At 40.7% G+C, this 26,017-nt stretch overlaps 1 protein-coding gene across 2 annotated transcripts in view; it reads right to left on the reverse strand.

The window, feature by feature from the left end:
* Window positions 1-26,017, reverse strand: part of LOC122809011 (synaptophysin) — a 1,240,178-nt gene that overhangs the window by 123,436 nt on the left and 1,090,725 nt on the right. The gene's annotated exons all lie outside the window — the stretch shown is intronic.

Raw genomic sequence — 26,017 nt, forward strand, 5'->3', positions numbered from 1 at the left:
TGGAATTCATCAACTTCAATGTCCTAGACCAGCTTATTCTTACCCCTAATAGAGGAACCAACATCCTTGACATGGTTATTACTAACATGGGCAACCATTGCTCTACACCAATAGTCAATTCCTTCCTGGTAAGATCCGACCACAAACTAAATACCATGGAAATCCACATCTCACCCACACCCCCTGCAAAGGTAACCACCATGAAAAACTTCTCCAAAGCTGACTTTGGGCTCCTAAAAACAGAGGTGGCTAACTTCACGGCACCTATGTCAATGGAAAATAGATGCATGACGGCCGAATCATACATCAATGCACTGTACGAACACGTACATAAATGCATGGAACTAACCATACCCAACAGAACCAAGACGCTCTCCTCCAAAAAAAGGAAGCAAATCTGGTGGTCCCCTACCATTAATAAACTCTGCAACAGAAGGAAGAAACTGTTGTAGAAAAAGGTGAAGTTCTTAGACTGGAAAAACTCCCTTATTAGCCTCAACAAAAAGTTGACATCCCTCATCAAAACCTCTAAAGCCAGCTAGGAAGGCAGAATTGTGGCAGACACTAAAAACAACCACAAAGCCTTAGGTTCATAGGTATATACTAGGCTATCTGCCCTAGGGCATTTACAAGTCTAGCTGGAATGTGTTGGCTTTCGCCACCCTTTTAGGCTAGATTCCTAAGAATCTGTCCAGCAGGGCTAATGAAGTGATCCCGGGAGTAAACTTACAATTTCCCATCCACTTGTCAAGATTTCTCTTGAAGAGGGTCAATGAGGGGCTCTGTCTTACATGGACCAGGCGGGATTCTATTCCAGAGCGAGGGAAGCCTTTGGGATATGAATCTGTCCCTCCAGCATGACCTGTTTATTGTTGTGCTAAGGTTAAAATCCCTGGAGCGTGTAGCTCTAATGGATTTGTTTTTCTTGAGATGGAGCATGTCTAACAATTCTGGGTTAGCCATGGCCTTGTATGTCAGGCAGAGATCGCCTCTGAGTAGGCGGTAGGCAATGGAGTAGAGTTGGAGTTTCTTAAGTCGTGCTGCATAGGGCATCTGTTTGAGGCCCACTATCCTCTTGATGAGGTATTTCTGGGGTATCTCCAGCTGTTGCAAGTGTCGAGTGAGGTACATCTCAAATTGGGCATTGTACTCAATTATGGGCCTAATCAGTGATGAGTAGAGGGGCACGATGACCTCTCTAGATCTAGATGTGAACCATTTCGTGATTAGGTGGGCTATATAGAAGGTTTTTCTAACCACTTTGGCAATGTGATTGTCAAAGGTGAGGTTACTATCTACTTGGGTCCCCAGGTCTCTAATTATCTCTTCCGTACTTAGTGGATTCCTTCCTATGTTGTAGTTTGTGGGTACTTTGTTTTTCCCAAAGGGGATGACTATGAATTTTTTGGCATTTAGCTTGAGGCCATGGTTCTGACAACAGGTATCCGTCTCTGTAAGGCCCTTCTGGAGGATGCTTGTGTCAGCCGGTGAGTCGAATATGACTCCTAGTTTGCAGTCATCTGCGAACTTGGTAAGCCATAGTCCTCCTATGTTTGCCTGTACTTCAGAGAAGTATATACCGAACAAGAGAGGTCCCAGGACTGAGCCCTGTGGGACACCACTTGTAACTGGCTTAGAATCTGACATGGCACCCGCGACTCTGACCATGTGAGTTCTATCCTTGAGCCAGTTTGCGACCCATCTAGTGACATATGGGTTAATATTTAGGCTAGTAAGCTTGTTTATGATACCAGAGTGGGGTATTGTGTGGAAGGCCTTTGCTAGGTCCAGATAGGCTTTGTGGACCACCTTTCCCTCATCGATGGCTTTGGTTACTGTCTTGAAGAAGTCAACTAGGTTTAAGAGACGTGATCTGCCCTTATAGAAGCCGAACTGGGTAGGGTCCAGTGTCTGGAGGTTCCCAATGTCTTTGTTTATGAGATCCATAATAATGCGCTCCATAGCCTTGCAGACCAGGCTTGTCAAGCTTATAGGGTGATAGTTCCCTGGATCCGTTGTGGTGCCACCTTTGTGGAGTGGGATCACTGTTGCTGTACGCCATTCTTTGGGTACATAGCCTGTGGTTAGGCTGAGTTGGAAAAGTGAGTTTATGTGTGGATTTAGTTAATTTTGGAGTTTGTGTATTACACAGCCCGGGATACCATCCGGTCCCATTGATGCCGTGTTTTTTACCTTGGCGAGAGCAGCTTTCACCTGTATGTCTGTGATGTCCGGGGGATTGCATTCTTCTGGGATAGACACCGGTACTTTTGGTGGGGAAGGGGGGGGGGTAAAGTTTGCACTGAACCTGTCCGCCAGGATGTTGGCTATGTCTGTGGGTTCAGTGAATTTTATGCCATTTTGCACCAGCTCAAAGCATATCTGAGAGTTGCCTCCCAGATTATTGACGTAGCTAAAGAATGCCTTGTGATTGTCCTTAGAGTCTTTGGCAATTCTCTTTTCAAAGCAGGCTTTAAATGATTTTATGAGGGATCTAAGTTTCTTACTAGTAATGATCAGGGATGCCCTTGCTTTTTGGGATTTTGCCCTCTCGTGCAATAGTTTTTTCCTTTTGTTGTATAGTTTATTTATGGCAGGGGTCCACCAGACTGGTCTCCTGTTTTTAGAGGCGTGAGTCTTGGTTTTACTTGGGATGGCATTATCCATGCATTTCAGCAGGTGCTTACAGAGTGCAATTGTAAAGGATTCTGCGGTTTGAGTTTCATTTTCCGTGTGCTCTGGTGCTTTGAAGCTTACCACCTTGGTCTTGAGGAGTGTGAAGTTTACTTTTGAGAAATTTTTCACAGTGGTTATCTTGACCGGGGGTGTGGTCAGGATATGGATGTCCAATGTGATTAGTTTATGGTCTGATTTTACCAACGATGGGTTTACCTCAGGTATAGAGCATTTGGCCCCCATGTTGGTGATGACCAAGTCCAATATGTTGTCCCCTCTAGTGGGTGTGTTAACCAGTTGTTCCAGGGCATTTGAGTTTATAAACTCAAGGAACCGTTGAGCCAATGAGCTGGGGCTTGAGTAGTTTTCCCAGCCAATGTTTGGGTAGTTGAAGATCCCCAATATCATGGTGTTTGGTTGGACCTTTATGTTTTCCAATGTTCTCAGGAATGCCGAGTGGGGGTCCTGAGTCAGGGAAGGTGATCTATAGCAAGCTATAAACTGAAAAGCGGTTTTACCTACAGTTAGTTGCACCTGGATGGTCTCCTCCGCCTCATGTAGTGCCACTAACCTAGAGGTGTGTTATCCTTGATAAAGAAGGATACTCCCCCGCCTTTAGTATTTCGGTCCATGTTCTGGGGCCGAAAAGAGTGGTATGAGTTATATCATGATAATGCTGGAGTGCTTTCTGGAGCCTTGAACCAGGTTTATGTCACCGCACAGATATCAATTTTCTCCATGCTGAGGAGAGCCTCAAGTGTGTGCATCTTTAGGTTTAGACTTGTGGTGTTGAGTAGTATTACCCTTACTTTTTGTTACTGATGTTGTCTATGGTGGTGGTTTTGTCTTCTGAGCCTTGTCTAAAAAAGGCACTATGGGGGTGGCAAGAGCCTTTGCCAGTATATGAAAGCCCAAGGGTGACAGGTGCAAGACGTATCTGGCGAAGCAGCGTGGCTTGTCGAGTATGTCATCCCAGGCTGACAGACACTGGATCCCCTTTGAATGACACCAATAATCTAGCCAATTGTTAAAATTGATCATTTTGTCCTTATACTGTGGCATCATTCTTGGTGAGGGTATAGTTATATTGAAAATCTTCACGGCAATACCCAGGTTTGCTCTGTACTGCACAATGGTACTTTCTATACTGAGCCAACAGATACTGCCAACATACTGGCTGACAGATTCAGTGCCAACTTTATCCCTCCCCTCCAAGGACCAATCACAATACAAGAGGAATGCCAGGCACCCAGCATTACTGCAGCACAGGTTAAAGCTGCATTGTCCAAGGCCAAGAGTACAGCTTCCATGGGACGCAACAATATCCCTGGATGTGTTTTACATGAACTACAAAGTGAACTGGCACCACATCTGTGTGCCCTGTTCAATCACAGCCTCACCTCAGGCTTTGTCCCTAGTCATCCCTCTCCATAAAGGGGGAGCGACAACAGACCCTGGGAATTATCGCCCTATTAGCCTGATGAGTCTGATATGTAAGGCCATGGAACGCATCATCATGGACCTAATTAACAAGGATATAGGGGATCTCCAAACTCTAGATCCCACGCAATTTGGTTTTGTGAAAGGTAGATCATGCCTGCTAAACCTGGTTGACTTCTTTGAGTCAGTCACCAGAGCTGTGGATGAGGGCAAGGCAATTCATACAGCCTACCTCAATCTGGCCGAGGCCTTTGATACCATTCCCCACTCAGGAATTATTGATAAACTCACCAAACTACGCATCAACCCCTATATCACTAGCTGGGTTGCAAATTGGCTCACAGATAGAACCCACAGTGTGAAAGTAGCGGACTCCAACTCAGACTGCCAACCAGTCACATGTGGAGTCCCACAGGGATCGGTCCTCTCCTGTTTGGCATCTACTTCTCACAAGTCCAGGCCAACATGGAGGGACTCTGGCTGACCAAGTTTACAGATGACTGCAAGCTGCGAACCATTAACTCCCCAAGTGATGCAGGCATCCTACAGAAAGGCCTCACTGAGACCAATGACTGGTGTCGAAACCATGGCCTTAAACTTAATGCCAAAAAATGCGTCGTCATCCCTTTTGGGAAAAACTCAGTTCCCACTAATTACCGCATTGATGGGAGGCCACTGAACACTGAAGGTGTTATAAGAGATCTGGGGACACAGGTTGACAGCAACCTCTCCTTCGACCACCACATTGCCACTGTGGTCAGTAAGTCCTTCTATGTGACTCATCTCATTACCAAGGGTTTTGCATCCAGGAAGAAAGAGGTCATCGTCTCTCTCTCTATTCTTCCCTCATTAGGCTAATCATAGAGTATAATGCCCCATTTGGCATGTACCTCACTAGACACATGCAACAGCTGGAAAGGCCACAAAAGTACCTCATGAAGAGGATCCTAGGCCTTAAACACATTGTACATGGACAGACTTAAAAAACTCCAGCTATTCTCTGTCTCATATCATCTACTAAAATGTGATTTCTGCTTGACTTAGAAAGCCATGTCTGACCCAGCTCTGTTAAAAATGCTACATCTAAAGAAATCCCAATTCCTCCGCACCACACACTCGAGACCTTAACCTCATTACCACAGTCAACAGAACATGCTGGAGGGACAGGTTCATAACCCAGAGATTGCCCATGCTCTGGAATAGAGTTCCCAAACATGTCAAACAGAGCTCCTCACTGGTCCTCTTCAAGAGAAATCTTGATGAGAGGATGGGAAATAGAAAGTTCATCCCAGGGATCACTCCAGTACCTCTACTTGATAGAGACACTGGGAACTAACTTCGGGCGACACGATGCCAAGGCACATCTACGGGCTAGGCTTGTAAAGGCTCCACGCCATTAGCCTAGTACACACCTATGAACCTATGAACCTATGCTCAGCCACATCACACAATATTGGTGAGAGACTTAACAGTGTTCCTGTTGGGCAGACTTTCTCTACATACTACCAGTGAACATTTTTCATCACACATCTAGTCATCAATACTGGTTTCAAAGATTGCAGGGAAAATGCTCTGCTTGACAGGTAAAGGCAGCCTATCCCAGTAATGAGATGCCCATTGGGCTAGGTATCTATCATGTCATTTGGTGTTGTTAATATTGTCGTATAGGTTTAGGTCTTTAGAATGGGTGTTTGCTTTGCTACTGGTTCTTTTTAGCTAAAGTTCAAAGAAAGAACTCAAAGAATGGAAGCCTAAACAGAAATCACCCCTCAGAAGTCTAACTGATGCTCTGTAGAGGGACACAGATTTTACTCTATCAGAGTAGCTGAAGGTACTGAGATATTTTTGTTGAGGAAACACTGAGGTCTCTTAAGCTAGTAAATGATTGGTGAGCTACTTGCCTAAGGATGCATTATATTCAATGAAGAGCCTAATAAGGAATGAATAAAGTGGAGCTATAACTTGTCTGAAAACTGATGAGCTACCACAAGGTATAAGTTATGCAAAGCAGAAGGATTTTCTAACTACCACAGAGATGAGGTGGTCAAATGGTATTTGTTATCAACATACATTCCAAAATCTCAGATGATTGTGTCAAATTTGAGAGGAATGTTATCTATATGGTAAGCAATAGTGGTGTCTGATTTACTAAAGGAAACTATGTTGCACTTCTTGGTGTTGATGCTAAGCCCGTTATTAATGCACCAAGCATTTGTTTGATCCGGCTCTTGCTGAAAAGTATTTGATAACTATCCCAGTTTGTAGTTTTTAGCAAACCTGGTTAGGCATAGTCTCTTGATACTAGCTTTTAAGTCAAATATATACCAATGGGGGGGGGGGGGGGCACCAGGGACATAGCACTACAGGAAACCACTGATGAAAGTTTTTCTCTGTCTACAACAAATACCTCCATCCTTCACGGTATGGTATCCCTCAGACAGCCAGTTATCAATCCAGCAAACTAGGTGTGGGTTAAGGTTGAGTGGGGAGCATTTATCAGTAATTCTAGCACAGGGTAAAGTGACAAAGGTCTTATCGAGGTCCTGATAAGCACTGTGGACTATATGCCCCTTATTCATAGTCTCAGTAAAGAGTGCCTGTCTTTCTTTCTTTTTCAGACAAGAAGTAGCGTACATAGGTATGTTTCTGTGCTGTGAGAAGGAGACCTGTGAGGAAGACTTACAGGATGGAGAAGAAGAAGAAGAAAACAGGAAGGAAATTTGTAAGGCAGTGTTTACATTTACAGACGGAAGCAAGCCGCTTATTCAAAGTATCTTATGTGAAGTCCAGCATTTTTTAAACACATTTATTGAATCGTCACTTGTAACACAGGTAAACTTACAGTTATATAAAAGTAATCAAAGCATATTAACAAACTCACATTTACAAATATTATAGGATGTATAACAATATATGTGATGTATAATCTAAGCAACGTTACATAAATTATTACATTTCTGCCTTGCCTTAAACCTCATTCATCCTCCAAAACATTTTTCTGTATGCATTGTTCCCACAATTTCCACTTTATTTCTGTGTAATTTACTCCTACCCTTTTCTAGCGATCATACTTCCTGTTCTTTTACCTCTTGTTAGAATATTCACTACTTCTAGTACAGTTGGTTTAGATTTTGATTTCCATTTTCTAGTAATAGTTTTTTGGCAGCCACCAGAATTAAACTTAAAAAGGCATTAATTCAGATCCTGTATTCCAACTAAAAAAAATAATTTCCTTAGTTATACTCATTTGCTCCCCCAATATTCCTGACAGAGTACTCTGCAGGAATTTTTTAAAGTCTGCCAACTCATTACACTCCCAGAACAAATGTTCCCACTGTTTCTTCCCCATCACACCTCCAACATTTGCCATCTACCTGAGGAAAAAGTATTTGGAGTCTGCTTGAGGTATACAAGTATCTATGCAAACACTTTCAGGCAAAAATCATAAATCTTCTAGACTTTGTTGCATATTTGGGAGCCAGACACATGTCCTCCCATTATTTCTTTGTGAACTGCATTTCTAATCTTTCTCTTCCCACTCTTTTCTGAACTCTTCTGATTGATTCCTGTAGTTAATGTGCAATATTTATATGCCCTACTAATTATCCCCATTTTAACAGCAATTTCTGTTGTAAATTAAATTAAAAACTCAACACGTGCAGGTCTTTCATTTAGGAATCTCATATCACCTTCTCTTTCTCTATACTCTAATAATGATCTGTGATAGGGAAGGCAATCACTAGCCTACAATTCAAATGTCTTCTTGGCCTCTTTCCATTTTATTACCATTCTTTCTTTAATTGTTTCCAATACCTTGATTCCTTTGCCAGCTTCCTCTAGTAAATTCCAGCATATTCTTGGTTATTCTCTATACCCTTAACTGCAGTCATCCTTATCAGCAGAATCTTCTTTCTCCATTCCCATGTTGGCTTAGCTCTTGGTATACCTTCTGCTACTTTATGAATATAATATTCTGCATGACTGTTATTATTTTCCTTAAGGATCTGCATCCAAAATCCCATTATTTCCTTATTTCTTAAATTACACCCCCCCCCCCGCTTCATCATCAGCCCTTCCCACGTTGAATTGTCATGTTTAACAGCCTTAACTGTGTAGCACTAAAATATCCCTTCAAATGAGGTAAACCTCCTGATTTTTTTTGGGGGGGTTCAATTTATCCCACTTAACCCTTGCCATCTCCCCCTTCTAAATAAAATCCTTCAACTTTTTATAAATTACTGTCTGCAACTTTTTCTCTGGTTGACAAAAATATGTCTGACCTATATATAAAACCAAAGGGACTAAAAACATTTTTACTGCTTGTATCTTGCTATCCATATACCATACGCAAGAGCTTTCAGTTTCTCAGTTTTTGTATTACCTTTTATTTAGTCTCTTCCTACATACCCTTAGCTGCCATAACCAAATCCTTTTTAATCCATACTCCTAAATACTTCATTTTATCATGTCCCCATAAATATGGGTGCTACTGTACCAATTCATGTGTGGGTGCACAGTTTATAGCTATAGCCTTTGTTTTATCTTCATTCATTTTATATCCTGAAAAAAAAACAGAACTGCCTCAAAATATTCCACAACACTGAGATGTCCTTTTCTGGCTCCATCAGGTACAAAATAATATCATCTGCAATTAAAACCAACTTTTATTGAACATCATACCAATTATATCCTTGAATTTCAGAGTCCCTTATGTTCTTTACCAGTGGTTCTAAATATAATGCAAATAATAAAGGAGAAAGAGGACACCCCTGCCTGTTTCCTCTGTTCAGACACAACTTATCAGGTAGAAATCCTCCCACTTTGATTTTTGCCTGCAGTCTCTCACATGTCCTTCTAATTAACCTTATTATTGTACCAAGAAATGCAAATGCTTCCATTGCCCTATTCATACAATCTCAGCTTATTCTGTCACATGCCTTCTCTGCATCAAGACCTACCCATAACAATGATATTTTCTTACATTCTGCTTCTCTCTGGGTCATCATTGTTCTATTAATGTTATCAAATGTTTGTCTCCCCTCCACAAAACCACATTGGCCCATAGCTATCAGTTTTGGTATCACCTTTGCCATTATTTTAACCATAACAGACATAAACACTTTATAGTCGTGGTTTAGAACTGAAATGAGCCTATATGAATTTGGATCAGATGGGTCTTTACCATCTTAAGGTATTACAGCCATCACAGCTGTTTTTTTTTCCAGGAAGTTGTGGCCTCCCCTCCTTTCAAAATACTGTTAGACAAAACCTTCCAGACTTTTACCAATTTCTTGTCTCCTGACTTCCAAACTTCTACCAGAATACAATATTTTCCTGGAGACTTTCCTGTAGATTAGTCATACATCACCATTCTTATATCTTGTTATCTTAACTGTTAACTGTTGAGCCTCATCTACCTCTAACTTTGGCATATTTAAGTTTTCCACAAATATTTCCATTTGCACTTTTTCTTGATTTCCCCCACTTCTCTGCTTTATACAAATTTTCATAAAATTGCTTAAAATCTTTACTACCTCTACAGGATCTTTGGTTATTTTTCTTGTTACATGCTCCCTATGTTTGAAAACAACCTCTTCTACTTTCTGTTGCCTAAGTCATTGTACCAAATGCTTTTGTGCTCTGGAGTTATCAAAAACAGTTGCTTAATGACAGTACTTCTAAACTCATGCATATTATCCAGGCACGCCCTTATATTCTCTTTAGCATTCTGCAATTGTGCCTCCACTTGTTCTGTGAGATTCTCCTTATGTGTAATACTTTAACCTTTGTTAACCCCTCAAAATAATTCTTATTACTTCTTAACTAGGCCTTTTTTATTTTATTTTTACCGTTTTTAAATTCCACTTTCATTTTATTCCACTCATGAATTATAACTTGTGGAGTACTTTCTATCTTCCCTAATAACTTCCAGATAATTTCCACTATCCATTTCTTAAATTCATCTCTTTTTAGCAGGTGGGTGGGAAAGCACCATGCCTCATCTTTACTTTACTACCCTGCATTTTATCTTAGTACTCATTGGCACATGATCTGAAATTGTTACAGGATGTGAATCTAAGTTCTCAATTAAATGGACGTGTTCATGAGAAATATAATTTTGTATCAACTCTAGCCCAGTTATTGTACTTTGGAGAATAATATGTAAATTTTCTCTGAGTTCCAGCTACTGATTTCATGTTTCATACCAAATATTTTCATATTTTTTTCAGAAACTACCTAGTTTTGTTATACTTTCAATTCTAGGCCCATCAGATACATCCTCATTGTTGCAAATCAAATTCCAGTCTCCACCTATACGTGATATTCTCTGCTGAAAGCTGATACTTTTCACAAAAAGTTTTTAAGCTCTAAAATAGCAGTTTTAGGTGGAATATAAATATATGCCAGTGTAATCCTCATCCCTTGCCAGTAACCTCTTAAAACTATAAATCTGTCATTATTATCTTTTGTTTCCTCTTCTATCACTACTGGAGCACATCTAGCAATTAGTATAAGTACTCCTCTTTTCTGTTGTCCCTGATATTCTGCAGAATATCTATCCTGAAATTCCATCTTTATTACATTTAAATGTCCAGTTATTTCCAAAAATGTCTCCTGTAGTATTGCTATTTGCATTCCGCATTTCTTAACATAATTATTTTTTCCTTTTTGTCTATGCCTTTGAGACCATTCATATTCCAAGATAAAATAGAAAGTGTTGTCATTATAGTAAGAAGTCATTATTCCCACCTATTATACATGGCAGCTTTTTAAACATCTAATTAAAGCTTTTGTGATACATGCACCCATTAACGTTTGGCAGGCTAATCCTTTATACATTTTTTCTCATCATCAACATTGGAACCTATGTCACATTTTACAAGACTTTTGTTTTAATGCACACCCAAAACACCCCCATAGCCTATTAACTTAATACAAACACATATAACTATGTACAGCTTCAAATAATGATGTTCAACCCTCCTAATAGGAACATTTGTGCCAAATAGCTGTTAACACAGGCCCTGGTTAACTGAAACTGAGGTTACCCATGCTAAGACATATGTTATTGTCTGTGCTTCTACTTAAACTGATTGTTGTCCATTCTTTTTATCATTATTCCCTCTTCCCCAGATGTGAAAACTATTTGCATACTTTTAGAAATCATTACCTTTTAGCTTTGAAGAACTCTGTCTTTTACTGACCTATTATCAGCTTGCTTCCATGGAAAAGTAAGAAAAAAAAGAAAAATGTAGTCCTCTGTTGCAGCCTAAAGACAAGCTGAAACATTTATTGCTAAAGGAACATTTTTCATTATATTTGGTGTTCTCATATTCACTTGCTTCCACTTAAAATTTGTTAGTAGATTACACAAAGGGTCTTAATCCAGACATTCACCTATGCAAAAGTAAGATAAAACATATCAGCTCTACATATACCATGATCTGTGTATCTTTACACTCCATATCCCAACTCAACAACCCAAGATTACAGCCACTTAAAATGATTTTGACTAGCTTTTCTTCTCTTTTTCCACTGTAATGCCTACATTTCTTGAAACCAAAAAAGAGGAAAGAAGGAAAAGATGAAGGAAAAAAACATACAAAACAACTGAAATACTTTACTACAAAATATGCAATTTTATTGCATATACATTTCATACAAATAATGTTAAGAAAATAAATTGTTTCACTTACAGATACATTTTCCTTCCTCCTCCTCTCCCATCAGAGGCATTCCAAACATTAATGACATGAAGTGAGGCAAATTACTCGTAAGTTTAACAAAGTCAACAAAAGTCCAGTCTTTCTACTTATTACAAAGTAACACACCAAACTAAGAAAACAAAATAAAAATACAGAAGAGACAATCCAGAACGATGGACCCTAGTTTATTAAATATACTTGAGCACTTTTGTCAATGGTACAAATGACTTCTACTTAATAGATCTAATTTCTACTTATTCTTATACAGATGTACTTCACAAATGTGATAAATGCTTTGTAGTCCCACATTTGTTTTACTAATTTTCCTGGTCTTTTTCCTGTTCATTTCCATTTTCCAACCTCGGATTCTGGTTCAATCCCACTGTGTTCCTGATTCTTCTGATCAACTCCAGTGTTTTTCTCTGTCTCTCAAGCCTTTTCCTTTGGAACAGTGGAAAAGGTTTCACTGGCAAAGTCTGTCCATTTGCTTTATCATCAGAAGAATGAAAAGCTGAGTCCCTTCGGCTTGATGGCTCATTTTTTGTTGGACAAATTTTACATTTCCTCCTTAGCTTGTTCTGCATCAAAAATTGTCTTTGATCCTCCAGGACAAAAATATTCTGAAGACAGGAATATACAGCAGCTAGAATCTTGCACCTGCATCCTGACATTCTGTGATTACTGGAATAAATGTTTCTCTTCTGACTGGTGTATAATGACTAATGACTAATGGTTTTCCACAAACACTCTACTGTCTCTAACTTTTAATACTTAGTCCTTTTGCCACATTTTTGTCAGGATCAATTCTTTCTGTTGGCAGGTTTGCCTCTTTAGTAATAAAGGTCTTGGCTGCTCTCTCTCATAGCCATATTTTGAGCATACACACAGTGTGCCCTTTCAATTAACAGTTCATGCTTTCATAAAATGAATACAGCCTGTTCTCTCTAGTTTCTCTGGTACAACAGATAATCTCAGATTTTCCCTACTTGCTCTGTCCTATAATTCAAACATTTTTTCTAACATCTCTTCTTGAGCAGTCTCATACGTAATCAACCTTTTCTTCATTTCATTCTCTGATTTTTGCAGTGTTATCAGCTCATCTGAATATCTGTTTATAGCATCTTTCATTTTTTCCAGCCTTTCGTTATTTGAGTTGATATACTACTTTAATATCTTGTTTATTTTAATCATTTCTGAACACATTTGTCTTATTTTTTTCCTCTAGATTACTGGAAGTCATGTCTTGCACCAAAGCTGGAACTTGAACTGCTTTTTGCTAAACAGCTGCAGGATTCTTCCCAGTCAGTGTCTTATCTTCACCTTTTCTAGTTGATTCTTTTTCAGTCTCTCTTAGTTTTATCTTTGCATGCATCCAGGCAGTGTACTTACTAGCCAGTAACTACATTTTACTCAAGTTGACATTATCTCTGACTGCAGTTTCTTAGTTTCTGTTTTCACACTAGTATATCTGAAGTTGAGGTGTTAATCAGCAGCCATCTTGGAAGGCCTGTGTCAAGTCCAGTATTATCAGAAATGTCAAAATATAGTAACAGCAAGCGCCACTGTTTTTCATATGATTTATGGTCTTTCTTTTATGTTTCTGTGACTGCTGTCTATAGTGGGTTTTGTGGAAATGGTGTTGAGGAAGAAGAAGAATGGTTTGTGTCCACTTGCGACTTCTGACTATTGTGTTTTTGACACTGGAATTCCACAGATAAAGAGTGAGAACACTTGCACTTTCTCACAATGATGCCTTTTTTCCACATCTCTGTGACACTCAAGGGGCATGTGGACTGCAACATTTTTTTTAATGGCAGTGCAGATATGCATTGATCTGTTTGCTGTAGATATTTTGGCTTTAGTGTTCATGGGTCCAATACTATGTAATGTAGATATCTCCTCACAATTTGGATAAAAATGAGACTTTCCAGCTGAGCACTCCTGATTAACACTTGTAAGTACATAAGCACACAGATAAATAAATAAGTTTCTTCATGGATCCAGGTATAAAAACATTATGAGAAGAACAGTGTCTGACATAAGGACATAAGGTATAACGTATAAGGAATTGAAAACAACTGCACATATGTAGATTGACTAGATGGCTATTTATGGCCCTTCTGAATAGTATGGGGTCAGGGGACGTGTCTATGGTCCATGGTAAGAGGTTCCAGGCATTTAATACAGTTACTTCCTCTTTCCAGTTTGTAACAAACTAGTCATGGTTAGGCAGAATTAACATGGTAACATGACAAATAATATAAAAGAGTAGTTCAGTATCTCAGGTTAACCTAATAACATGACTGCTTGTGCCTGGTTTACTTGGCTTGGTACTTCCTGTGTGTGATATTTGAGTTCACATCTTGTCATAAATGATTCATCTGTTGTGTACTATTTGGGCTAGCAGTTCTTTGCAATGATTACACTACATTACCAGCAGAGGTATACATCACTTAGATCTGTCTGTAACTAGCTGCATTATTTCATACATTATCTATTTATTTATACATGCATTTGTTAACCAGAGCAAAGCACTGAGCTCCATGTGCCATTTTCTGCCTCACACCAGGAAAGAATACAAATGAATTCAAATTTATTTATTGACATTTGTTTACCAGGAAACTACAAATGGTTTGAAAATAATCCCTTTTTATGGAGGCCTGGTGAGAAAAGCTCCAAATAGGAAGAGAAGCATTTTAGTAACATATATTAAGTAAATATCTTAGGAGCATACATTTCAATTATATGCAATGTTTAAAAAAATCCAGAAAGTGGATATAAAAGTAGAGTGCGTAAGAAGAAAAAAATGAAAGTTAAGTACTTTCCCATAATGATTGATTCATGTTGTCTTCTTCTGTCTGGTTCAAGATGTGGGTTATCGGATCCATCTCAGATTTAACACCAGCAATTTTCAGAATGTTTATTCTGAGAGCTCTGCTTCCTCTACCCGCATTACCCTGCTCTCATACCCTCTCCTCAGACTGAGTTTGCCCATGACAACCCCCTGAACTAATTTCAAATCTGAACCACATGCTAATAAAACAGGTAGTAAGAAGTACAGGGTGACAGATAAGGACCCCTAGATGCCAGCTTAGAGAACAGACTGCAAGACCAATTAGGAACACTTTGCTAAAAACCGTGCCATTTTGGTGGAGGCATGGAAGGAGGGATGGTTGAACCAGATGGAACAAGACAACATGGATCCATAGTTATGGTAAGGACATAACTTTTGTATTTTGTGTTTTCTTTTCCATCCAGCTTCAACCTGTGGAACAGAGTCCCCTGCCAGAGAAAATACAGGGAGGCACTAGGAGAGAGCATCCCATAAAATAATGGAACCAAATGAAGCTCTTGACCTGGACTGAATATCCAGTTTGTACTGGGAGACAAAGGCATGAATGCTAGACCAGGTAGCTGCAACACAAATATCATCAACAGAGGCTTGTGAGAAAAAGTCAGTCAAAGTAGCCACTGTTCTAGTAGAGTGACCTCTAGGCTTCACAGGTAAGGACATTCTCTTCAATTAGTGCACAAAGGAAATGCAGTTGAAGAGCCATTTGGATAGGACCAGTCTGGAAAAAGGGGCTTAACTCAGCCTCGACTTAAAAAAGGATACAAACAGTTGGTCAGATTCCCAAAAACTTTTGTTCTATTCAAATAGTACCTGAGTTATAAGCACATGCAAAAACTGAAGTAAATATTCTCCCTTATTATTGAAACTTACAAGGAAGACTAGCAAGTGAATGGGCTGGTTCAAAGCAGATTCTGAAGTGACCTTTAGCAGAAAAGAAGAATTTGTCCTAAGGGTAACTTTGTCCTTATGAAATATCAAGTACAGGACATAGAGGGCAATGCTTAAAGTTCTGATACCCTTCTGGCTGAAGTAAAAGCCACCAAAAAGAGGGTCTTGCATGACAACAGTTTTAAAGATACCATAGCTGAAGGTTCAAAGGGAAGTCTAGCAAGCACTTGTAGCATCAGAGAACGATGCCAAGGAAGGACCAAATCTCGAATAAGTGGGCATAACAAAAAAGTGCCCCTCAGGAAGGCTTCAGATTGCTTAATAGCCACCAAAGGCATATTATCTCTGCCACTGTGGAAACTGGAAATGGTGGGCAGCTGTACCTTTATAGTGGAGTAACTCAAACCAGAATGAAAATGACCAGCCAATAATCCAGGGAAGCTTCAAAAGTAGCCAAAAAAGGATGCAAACCTTTAGAAGAGGCCCAAAATAGAGAAATGTTTTCACTTACTAACATAAGCCTTCCTGATGGAAAGTTTTTGGGATGACAAAAGGATATGAATAATTGTGTCAGACAGGTTGGTAATACAGGCCCTCACTGGAATTAGAGAAAGCGTGCAGTCAGTTTGAGGGAAAGGAGGTATAGTAGAGGTAGCCCTGAAAGAACTGAATCTAGCACCCAGGGAGGGTGAAGCAGGTGAGGCCAAATATAGGGGAACCAACCTTATTAGAGCCATAACAGGGCAATGAAAATAACTGCTGTTCTGCAACAGGCTGTCTTCTGAAGAAATTTGATTATCAAGGGCATTGGGGGATAGGTATACAGGGGACTTGGGTATAGTCATACAGAAAAGTGTTACATGGTGACTGTCAAGCATCCTTTGGTGACTGGGGAGGCAAAAAAGATTGTAGCAGGGAGTGCCCTAGAGGCTGAAAATTTGGGCTACTACATTTAGATTCAGGGCCACTCATACTGCAGAAGGTCTTTCCTGTTCAATCTGTCTGCCAGAGTGTTGGATTTCCTGGGGATATGCAATGTGATCAGAAACCACTGAGAAGACATCACCCACTGCCAAATCCTCATGGCCTTTCAACACAGGAGATAAGAATGAGCTCCTCCTTGACTGTTCAGATACCAAACCACAGACAAGTTGTCCATTTGGATGGCAATCAAACCTTGTGGAGAAGGTCCTGACAGGCCTGAAAGCTAGGAGGACCATCCTCATTTCCAAGCCACTGATGTGAAGACTGGCCTTGAATTTTGACTAGGTCCCCTGGATAGCCTTCCTTTTGAAATTTCCCTAACCCCCATCCTAGAAGGGAAGCATCCATAGTGACTGTGGCTTAGGGATGGGGGGGGGGAGACAAAAAGGTCTCTCTGCCATGACCAGCGGTGATTCCAACCACCACCGAATATAGCAGCAACAGATGTCTTTCAAAACCACTGGGAAGTCCATGAGATGTGTGAGATAAGGCCACTGAACTGCTATAGTCTACTGTAACACTCTCATGTGGTATCTTGCTAGAGGAATGAAGCACATAGATGCTGCCATATGCCTAAGAAGACAGAGAATTGAAGCTGTAGGAGGTTTAGGAGCCTGAAGAATGTCAGATGGCTGCAGGTAAAGGGAAGTCCATCATAATAATGGAAACTTGGCTTTCTGAGTGATCATATCCAAATTATAGCCAATAAATTCAACTACTGCAATAGTTCCATGCTAGACTTTTCATAATTCACTGTAATGTCTAAGGAAAGACAGAACTAGATTAAAGGGTACTGAGCCTTGATCAGGGATGCTTTCATTTCAGTGGTGAGGAGCCAATTGTCGAGGTATGGAAAAACCTGTGATTCCTGTAGCCTAAGCCAAGCTGCCACTACCGCTATGTATTTGATGAACACCTGGGCAGCTGTGGTGAGACCAAAGGGCAGAGCTCAAAATTGGTAGTGACTGGCTTCTAGCTGAAACTACAGAAATCTTCTGGAGAACCTTGCTATCTGTATGCGATTGTAGGCATCCTTGAGATCAACTAAGCACATCCAGTTGTCCTTCCTCAAGACAGGTAAAATGGATTGCACTGTGACTATCCAGGATTTGGTCTATTTGATGAAATGGTTCAGTTTGCTGTGATCCAGAAATAGGTTCCTAGGTGTTTACTAAGCTAACAACCACAAGGGCCTTTTTATGTCTAGCTATGCGTCCCAAATCTCTGACAAGTTCTGATACCCTCGATAAGTGTAAGCATGGGCCTGAGAGATGAACCATTTACAGGTTACCTGCATCTGTTAGCGACACAGGTGCCAAACCAGAGATGACTTCTCGTTTTCCCATCCAATGGTCCAAGTTACACTTGAACTGAGTTAGGGAGGAACTCTGTTTCACATGGATTGGGAGCCTGTTCCACAGACAGGGTAATCTCTGGGATACATACCTAGCTCTCCAGAAGGTCCTATTTATATCAAAGGCAAGGTTTAAGTCTTTAGAATGGGTAATTCTGGTGCTATTTGTTTTGTGGATATGCAGGAGGTCCATCAGAATGGGGTCTGACAATGCCCTCTATGCCAGGCATAGATCTCCCCTCAAAAGCCTGTAGGAGACAGAATACAGGGATAGGGCCTTGAGGCGGTCTGCATAGGACATTTTCCTTACACTCTGTATTCTTTTAGTGAGGAACCTCTGTGGATGTTTCAGTTGTTGGATATGCCTAGTTAGGTACATATCAAAGGAGGCATTGTACTCAATGACAGGTCTGATGAATGCTGAATACAGTGGAACAATGAATTTCTTGGACTCAGATGCCATTCCTTTGTTTACAAGTTGCGCAACACAGAATGATTTTCTCACCACTGTAGGCACATGATGGTCAAAGGCTAGATTACTATCTATGTGTGTCCCTCAGACCCTAACTACTGGGTCAACTGTAAGGGGTGTATTCTCAATATGATAGTTACCAGGGATGGATGACTTCCAAAAGGATACTATTATGCATTTCTGACATTTAGTTTTAGTTCATGGCTCTGACACCAGTTGTTTGTCTGTGTCAGCCCCTCCTGGAGAACATTTGTGTCAGTGTGAGATTCAATGACAGCTACTAATTTGCAACCATATGCAAATGTAGTCAGCCAGAGACCACTGACATTGGCACTGACTTCTGAGAAGTAAATGCCAAACAAGAGCGTTCCAAGGACTGATCCTTGAAGGACTCCACTTGTCACTTGCCTCTCTGTAGAGGTGGGCTCTCCAATTCTAACTTCCTGGGTCCTGTCTGTGAGCTGGTTGACTATACACCGGGAGACATACAGGTTTGTACCTAACCTCTTGAGTTTGTCAACAATGCCCAAGTGGGGTATTGTGTCAAATGCCTTGGCCAGGTCAAGGTAGGCAGTGTGAATGATTTTGCCTTCATCCATTGCTTTGGTGACCTTCTCAAAAAAGTCCACTTGGTTGAGGAGGCATGATCGGGCCTTGATGAGAAACCAAATTGTGTTGGGTCCAGTGTCTGGAGGTTTATTATATCTTTATTGATCATCTCCATGATAATTTATTCCATAGTTTTACATATAAGACTAGTGAGATTTATGGGTCTGTCATTTCCAGGGTCTGTAGATGTCCCACTTTTGTGCAGAGGGATGACTGTTGCCTTTCTCCATTCATAAGGCTACAGTTTAAATAGTAATTCCAGAGGCACTGATAGGACATGTTTCATGCTATTTAGAAGACATCCTGGGATATTGTCTATTGATGCAATGTTCTTGGTTTTAGAGAGGGCATTAAGGACCTGTTCCCTAGTGATTGTAGGGGGAGTTATATTTGATATTTCCTGAGGGAAGGTTGAGGGGGAGAGAGGGGTAAAGTTGGAGCTGAAACTTACCTCGAATTTGGCTTTGGTACACTTTATTTGTCTTCTGAGTTGTTTGTTTAGTTTGATGAGAGTGTTTTTATCCTGCTGGATGCCGCACCTCTTAATTTTTGCCATGATTTTCTTCCTCCTGCTATGCAGCCTATTGATTTTGTGATTCCACCAGGGTGGCTTGTTTTATGAGTTAGTGGACTGAAGTCCTTGTTTTTCTTTGATTCCTGTGCATTTGAGGTGATTGTCTCCCAAGCTTTTGGCTGGACAGCCAAGCGACCTCCCCCCAATTACCTCCAGAGTACAGCAGATGGGCAACCATTGAAGAGCACTGAAAAGGCCTCCCAAAGAAAGTTCTGTGGAAGACCTAGTTCTGCAGACTATCTCTCCCATGTAGGCAGTGTCCACTATGGTTACCTCCTTTACCGCAGGGTAACCTTCCACAGGAGTGTTCTGGAAAGGCTGCTGGCCTTTATGGAAAAAGAGGTGCTTGCCCCTGTTCTGATTTCTAGAGAAGCACCACTGAGGAGTGGCAAAATGCACTCCAATGGCAGACATAATCTTCCTTGGACCAAAAAGGGAAGAACCGTCAAACAGAGCATTGATGAATGATGCCTTAAAGCAGTCCACAAAATTTCACATGTGCATCCAGGCATGATGGCATATGGAGATGCTGGTGTTTAATATCCCATCTGCTGCATTAGACAACAGCGTCAAGGAAACATTTGAGATAGACTGCATGATCAACAACTGAGCCTGCAGAGTATTCTGTGTCTCGGGAGGCTGTTGAATCTTCAACATCTTTTTCACTTCAGCCACTGGGTCTCTCTGAAGTCTCATCAAATGGGTAAGACAGTCGAACGCACATGAAGCAAACATTGCAGTAATGTATAGGTGCTTTCTTTAGTGGTCCAGAGCCTGTGACTCCTTGTTGGGAGGATGAAATGATGAACTCTCTTCAGAGAAATCTTTTTTCATGGCAGCCACAACCACAATAGCATCAACATCTGGGCCCTTACTCCACCTGGGTCTGTTCATGGGTGGGGGCAAATATCCTATCCAGTTTCCAAAAACTGGCTCCACCACACTGGCCTCTCTCCAAGCCCTCCATGACACCAGGCTTATAAGAGTATCTGGAGGGGGGATCAACCAGGATGGAAATGGGCCAGTGCTGGAGGCTTCCTTAAACAATGACTCCTCTGAGGAAGGGGCATCTGTGATCCATTCCCACTCTGTTTCTATAACTACAACAAATCATCAGAAGAGCTATCACTGTAGGGAGGGGGTATTTGGGGGAGTTCTCCCCTTCATCGAGGCCAGTGTTCTCGGTGTGGGATTCATCAAGGGAATCAAAGTGCTTCCTCTTTCGCTTGCTCTTACCATGTCCTTTTCTGACAGCAAAATAGGGAGGAGACACAGACGAAACAAGAGGCCCTGAATGCAGGAAAACCTGGAGACCTAGGGAATTAGCTGGTGCAAATCTGCATGCCCAGAAGCTTGGGAAAGAGAGGGATCCAGTGTCACTGCTTAAGCTTCCCTCTCTTCTCTATTGTGTCATAAGCCAAGGCTGAAGCTGAGAAACCAGATCTGGCACTCCTCAGATCTGAGAACACATGTGAGAAATCAGTATCATGTGCTCACCCAACTGGCTCCAATGTAGAGAATGGAGCTGAACTCTTGACCCTGGCCCCACAGCATACCTCTCAACCTGGAAAGATCAAAAATCTGGAAAAGGCCCATAAAAAATAGGTACAAATCTATATGCTGATTAACATAAAATGTGCATACATAATTACGTAACCACACGCACTCCAATGGAATTGTGGGATACTAACTTTCAAACACAAACTGAAGAACAGACAACCAAAATATGGTACCAAAGTCCCCCTGCAGCCATTTCAATGTCCCATTACCTGGCTATTTTGCCCCATTTACCATAAACACTAATGTGCATGCTGCTTTACTTCTACAATGATTATTTGGATTTTATTTTTACATTTTATAGCACAATGCACAAACACTAATAGACATCTGCCAAACAAAGCAATACTGTCTCACAATGAAAATAGCATTTCTCTTCTGGCTGCGGTGGTGCCGCTGTTAGCATTTTTGCCTCACAGCAAGAGGTTTTCCGGTTCGATTCTCCGCAGGAGTGCCTTCTGTGTGGAGTCTGCATCTCCTCCTGGTGGTTGAGTGATGTTTAAAGACATGCAGGTAGGTGCGTACGTGAATGGGTGTGCCTTCTTTGAAGGTTGGGCATCGGGCTGGCACCTCGGCACCATAATAAAAATCCACTGCCAATCATTAGCGGACTGGAGTTCCACTGTGGTGACCCCTAACCGGTAAAGGCAGTAAGACATTAGTTTAGTTTTTATTAAAACTTCTCTGCTCTTGAAACTCACATTCATTGAAACAGCATTGAAACTCACACCACATCCAAAGAAAATCCATCTGTGCTGTGGAGGATAAAGATTACCTTTGGGCTGTTTTCAAATCATATGCCCCTTGCACACAAAACAAGAAACATACAACAGATTAATCAGATAATTAAATAAATAATTATCATCCACAAGTAGGGAGAGAGAGATTTTATTTTATTTTTTTATATTCTGGCTAAGATCAAACCTGATAATGCTTTTATTTTCTGTAATATTCTGAGTAAGAGGTTCAACAGCTCAGCCAATAGTAAATGAAATAACGGCAATCTGCATTTACTGCACATTTTCTTCAGTTTGATTGAATCAGTATTTACAGCTGTATAAAATCTTGATATGTATATTTTTGTTCAATATATTCTAAAACATCAGTTCTATGCAATCTAATCCCATTATATCACATTCACACTTAGTACTAATGAAAAAAAGTTGTGCAATTGATTAAATTACATACAGTTAAAGAAGCCTATTGAGATGTCTGTTAAGTGAAACTGCTACTGTTTATTTTTCTGGGGAATGACCACAGCACACAGAAATTCCATGCCACTGATCCAAGAATAAAGAAATGGGTGAGTTCTGTCCATTTGTTCTGTTAACAACTCACTACCCACAGTTAACTGAAATAGTGCCACATGGATAACACAACCCTCATCCACTAATATAGTATACCCAGTGATAAGAAAGTCCAGAGTGTCTACAGCTAGCCAATATGAAAATAGAAATGACAACTGTGGTTAGTGTAGTGTGTATAAAGACATTTCAAAAGGCAGACAGGGATAATAGTATGTCCTAATCTTTAGACAGGGAGAATAGTATGCCCTAAGTTTCTTCAAAGAAGATCCTTTGACGTGTATTATCATGCACACAGATTAGTATATGCACATGGCTCAAACTTAGGTTGAGCCTACAACAGTGATGCCAAGAATTTGTCATACTTCAGATCTGTCAGAATGACTGGTGTTACCTAGTGCACCCACATGTAGAGTTTCCCCTTTAAATTTGCATTTTTTGTGCCTTCATGGGAGAATCATGAAAGCATTCACAAGATACCAATGAAGCAGGCATAAGGGTCATAAACTGCAAGGGTTATGCTCTACAGAAAGATGAGCACCATACAACATAAGTAACTTTTGTGTGATATAGCATATCACCAGCAGCCATGCCTTTTCACACCTGTATGGAAGCTTGTCAGAAGTGGCAAATAAAAGGACTAGTCACCACACACACACACACACACACACACACACACACACACACACACATACACATACACACACTTTCTTCTCATCTTAAAAACTAAAACCTTCCCGTCAGCGCAAATACCTCTAGCTTTGTTCCGTCCATTCCTGTGCCTCTCGGCTGTTCCCGAAACCACCATTCCCTCGCAGGCAGCATAATAAATACCTCTAGCTTTACAAACAGCCTTGCGGTTTGTTCCATTCCCAGAACCACCATTCCCTCGCAGCCAGAAAAGCACATACGTTATTGAGCTAGCTCAATTCCGACAGACTGGCAGGCCATTTCATGGAGCTGACAGCCTTGCGGTTTGTTCCATTCCCAGAACCACCATTCCCTCGCAGCCAGAAATGCACATACGTTATTGAGCTAGCTCAATTCCGACAGACTGGCAGGCCATTTCATGGAGCTGACATTGTCATCCATGGGATGACGTCAGCTCAAAAAGCTGAAAACAAAAAGTTTTAATAAAAAAGCCAGGAAATTCAGAAATTAAGGGGTGCCACTTGGGAATCATGGCACCCCATTATTTGGACCCTAAAACTCAGTAAAAACTGAGTAATTTGGTATGGTTGGGAGGTGTGCCCCACAGCAACAGCCCCAAACATTCAGTTCTGAGGTACGCCCAACTCCAACAATACCACAGTTAAGAGCACCAAGGAAGGAGTAGGTGCTGCAGTGGTCAACCTGTCATAGCTGAAAAGAGGGATGGCAGCATGGTCAGACCTATATATCCCAGAAACACAGGGACTGGAGCAGAAAAACAGAGGTTGGAGCCAAGGTCTCAAACAAAGAGGCCAAAGTGGCTGAAAGGATTCCAAATTGTATCTAAGAAGGGCCACATCAGCTGTTCCAGTTCTGATGGATTAATGCTCCCAACTGACCTAGAAGATTGGGCAGAAGATGACACTGACAGTGGCTCAGAAGGCATCCTCACTTGAATCAGATACAGGGAACACAACTGAATAGGAGAAGCTTGGACCTGGGGTGGGAAAGGGAATGTCTCCAGAGAGAATTCTGCTGGTGTTATAGGACAGAAAGGGAAGTGCAACCTGCCCAACTTGGCTGAAAGATCGTTCACCAAGAAGGGGCTAGGGATGCTCACAATGGGTGAACTGGAGGCTTCTGACACCACTAGTACTGAAGAATGGGACCAAACAGGAACTGTTGGACCTGATGTCATTAGAGTGAGAGGCACCAATTTAGTAAACCTTTGAGTCTGACTGACCCTCAATGAATGAAGAGGATTGTTTATGATCCCCCTGTTCCTTGTCACTCTTTCTCCCTCTTCTTGAATCTCTTGATACAAGGGGGAGAAGAAGAAGAGGTTGCCAATTGCTACAGCATTTCCTTTATGACAAGTTTAGCCCATCATTCATTGACTGCATTGACTCCAAAACCCGTACAGGCTTGACAGTCTGTTTCTAAATGGACAACGACCAAACACTAAGCACAGTGATCATGTGCATCTTGCGGCAGCAATTTGTGTCTGCACGCAATACACTTTTTAAATCCAGACTTCTCCATAACTAAGATAGCCAACAAAACTAGCACATACACTTATCAACTATAGTAATGCACACTACAAACACACACCAAAAAAATCACTTATCTAATGGAAAACCAGAACTATCCTAATACCTATCAAATATAGTAACACTATAGGAGATGCAAGAAATAAGTGGGAAGCCCAAGTCAGAAAGAGAGCAATAGAGCACACAGAATATACACATAACACATCTAACCTATAATCTGCCTAACCGAACTCCAATACCTACAGACACACAGCAAAAACTAGGAGCAGAAAAAATACAGACAAAATCTCCTACAACTAATCAAAAAGGGATACAGGTAACAGAGCTCTGAAGACCACAATCCACTCTTAATGGCAGCAAATGAGATCTGAGGAGAGAGTATGAGACAGGGGTATTGTAGGTAGCGGAGGTGGAGTTCTTGGACTGAAGATTCTGAGATGGCTGGTGTTGTATCTGAGTCAGATCCAATGTTGAGGCAGGATGGAAAACACAACATCGGATCAATATTTACTAATCAAGACAGACTATTCTTCTACATTTCAGTGAAACCACTACAAGTCACATTTTTGTTTTCGATGATATGCTACGAAGGGTAGAGGTGATAGGGCAGGGAAGTTTAGATATTAAAGGATAAATTAAACCAAGATATACAAATGAATTGAAATACATGAAGAAATATAAATATGTATCAAGCAGGTACTGCTGAAAATTAATTAAGTAAATACCAATCAAGATACATGAAAAAAATTAAACCAACAACACAACAGAAATCCAGAATGGCTGGCATAGATACACTCTAATATGCTGTCACATAACAATGGACAACACATTGCTGAAACATTAAAAGTCATCTGTTTTTTTCACATTTTATTTAATCCTTTTTTTCTTGCTCTGCCTGCAGTTTAGTAAATACCAGGTCACTCCCAGGTCATGGCCGTTTGTTAATATCCAGATCACAATCTGTCATTCCCCATAGGCACACTGCATGATTAGTTGTTCCCAAAACTAATACCTTATTGAACTATTCTGTCAAAAATGTTGTCGCTTCCCCATACAAACACACAAAGTCACTCTGAGATTACTAAACTAATTACCTTTAACAATGACAATAATAATAATCTGTCAACAGGCTATGAAGGTTTCTAAGTTGCAAACTGTTTCAGCCATAACAACTACAACTACACAGAAATTAAAACATATAGATCTAAAAATCAATACTTAAAATGCAGTACTGTCTTCTCATCACCAGCATTAGCTGTGTTCTAACGTCTGTGGGACACAGAGGATGTAAAGGATTTAAATGAATAAGACAACTTTTGAAAAAAAAATAGGCTTGTTCAGCATATTAAATCCATTTTAATCACAGACACCTGAAACAGATTAATTACAGTTATTTCT

Source organism: Protopterus annectens, chromosome 8.part0, assembly GCF_019279795.1.
Source record: "Protopterus annectens isolate FY-2018-M chromosome 8.part0, PAN1.0, whole genome shotgun sequence".
In the NCBI taxonomy this organism is placed as follows: Eukaryota; Metazoa; Chordata; order Ceratodontiformes; family Protopteridae; genus Protopterus; species Protopterus annectens.